Genomic DNA, 2500 nt, shown 5'->3' with positions numbered 1-2500 from the left:
ACCAGGGGGCTTGGGAGAAGAGTGTGACACCGGGGAGTGCTGCTTAATTGTGGGGAGGCTGTGCAGGCAGGGAGGCCTGGCTCTTTTACTGAGCATCATGAAGCACCAGGGGGCTTGGGAGAAGAGTGTGACACCGGGGAGTGCTGCTTAATTGTGGGGAGGCTGTGCAGGCAGGGAGGCCTGGCTCTTTTACTGAGCATCATGAAGCACCAGGGGGCTTGGGAGAAGAGTGTGACACCGGGGAGTGCTGCTTAAGTGTGGGGAGGCTGCGCAGGCAGGGAGGCCTGGCTCTTTTACTGAGCATCATGAAGCACCAGGGGGCTTGGGAGAAGAGTGTGACACCGGGGAGTGCTGCTTAAGTGTGGGGAGGCTGCGCAGGCAGGGAGGCCTGGCTCTTTTACTGAGCATCATGAAGCACCAGGGGGCTTGGGAGAAGAGTGTGACACCGGGGAGTGCTGCTTAAGTGTGGGGAGGCTGTGCAGGCAGGGAGGCCTGGCTCTTTTACTGAGCATCATGAAGCACCAGGGGGCTTGGGAGAGAAGTGTGTGACCGGGGAGGGCTGCTTAAGTGTGGGGAGGCTTTGCAGGCAGGGAGGCCTGGCTCTTTTACTGAGCATCATGAAGAACCAAGGGGCTTGTGAGAGAGGTGTGTGTGTGTGTGTGTGTGTGTGTGTGTGTGTGTGTGTGTGTGTGTGTGTGTGTGTGTGTGTGTGTGTGTGTGTGTGTGTGACACACCGGGGAGGGCTGCTTAAGTGTGGGGAGGCTGTGCAGGCAGGGGAGCCTGGAATAATACATGGGGCAGGAGCTGAAGTCAGAACAAAAAAATGACAAAGTGTCTAAAAATACCAGGGGCACCAGCTCAAAAAGTCAGAAAAATGACAAAGTGTCTAAAAGTACCAGGGGCGCCAGCTCAAAAAAAGGCAGAAAAATGACAAAGTGTCTAAAAATACCAGGGGCACCAGCTCAAAAAGTCAGAAAAATGACAAAGTGTCTAAAAATACCAGGGGCGCCAGCTCAAAAAGTCGGAAAAATGACAAAGTGTCTGAAAGTACCAGGGGCGCCAGCTCAAAAAGTCAGAAATATGACAAAGTGTCTAAAAATACCAGGGGCGCCAGCTCAAAAAAAGGCAGAAAAATGACAAAGTGTCTAAAAATACCAGGGGCACCAGCTCAAAAAGTCAGAAAAATGACAAAGTGTCTAAAAATACCAGGGGCACCAGCTCAAAAAAAAGGCAGAAAAATGACAAAGTGTCTAAAAATACCAGGGGCACCAGCTCAAAAAGTCAGAAAAATGACAAAGTGTCTAAAAATACCAGGGGCGCCAGCTCAAAAAAAAGGCAGAAAAATGACAAAGTGTCTAAAAAATACCAGGGGCACCAGCTCAAAAAGGCAGAAAAATGACAAAGTGTCTAAAAATACCAGGGGCACCAGCTCAAAAAGTCAGAAAAATGACAAAGTGTCTAAAAATACCAGGGGCGCCAGCTCAAAAAAAGGCAGAAAAATGACAAAGTGTCTAAAAATACCAGGGGCACCAGCTCAAAAAGGCAGAAAAATGACAAAGTGTCTAAAAATACCAGGGGCACCAGCTCAAAAAGTCAGAAAAATGACAAAGTGTCTAAAAGTACCAGGGGCGCCAGGCGAAAAATTCAGAAAAATTTCTGTTTCAAGACGGGAGAAGGGGAGATGGGCGGAGTGCGTCGAAGGCCCCTTCTCCCGTCCGACGAGGTAATTGGAGTCTGAGGAAATTACCACCTGCCCGATTTCAGAAACCTGGTTTTTAGGAAACAGAGTTTGACAGATTGAAGCCAAGCCCGATATCGGGTGATGTTCTTTGGGGCTCAGACACGTACCAGGGGCCATTGCTGGGCTCCATAGTCATCACCCTGGCTCTCGGGAGGAGGGAGAATCTGCCGCTTTGCGGCCGACGAAGGTAGCTGAAGGGCGGATGGCTGAGTGGCCATGAGCCGCCTGGAGGTCCTGGAAGATACGGGAACGGGGCTTCTGCCGCTTAGCGGCCGATGAGGGCGGCCGAACGGCGGATGGATGAGTGGACATGTGGTGCCTGGAGGTCCTGGAAGATGCTGGAACGGAGCCTTTGCCGCTTAGCGGCCGAGGGGGGCAGCCCAAGGGCGCATGTATGAGTGGACATGTGGTGCCTGGAGGTCCTGGAAGATACGGGAACGGAGCCTTTGCCGCTTAGCGGCCGAGGGGGGCAGCCCAAGGGCGCATGGATGAGTGGACATGTGGTGCCTGGAGGTCCTGGAAGATGCTGGAACGGAGCCTTTGCCGCTTAGCGGCCGAGGGGGGCAGCCCAAGGGCGCATGTATGAGTGGACATGTGGTGCCTGGAGGTCCTGGAAGATACGGGAACGGAGCCTTTGCCGCTTAGCGGCCGAGGGGGGCAGCCCAAGGGCGCATGGATGAGTGGACATGTGGTGCCTGGAGGTCCTGGAAGATGCTGGAACGGAGCCTTTGCCGCTTAGCGGCCGAGGGGGGCAGCCCA

Source organism: Leuresthes tenuis, unplaced genomic scaffold, assembly GCF_036924035.1.
Source record: "Leuresthes tenuis unplaced genomic scaffold, fLeuTen1.0.hap1 SCAF_187, whole genome shotgun sequence".
Classification (NCBI taxonomy): Eukaryota; Metazoa; Chordata; class Actinopteri; order Atheriniformes; family Atherinopsidae; genus Leuresthes; species Leuresthes tenuis.
This window is presented reverse-complemented; position numbering follows the sequence as displayed.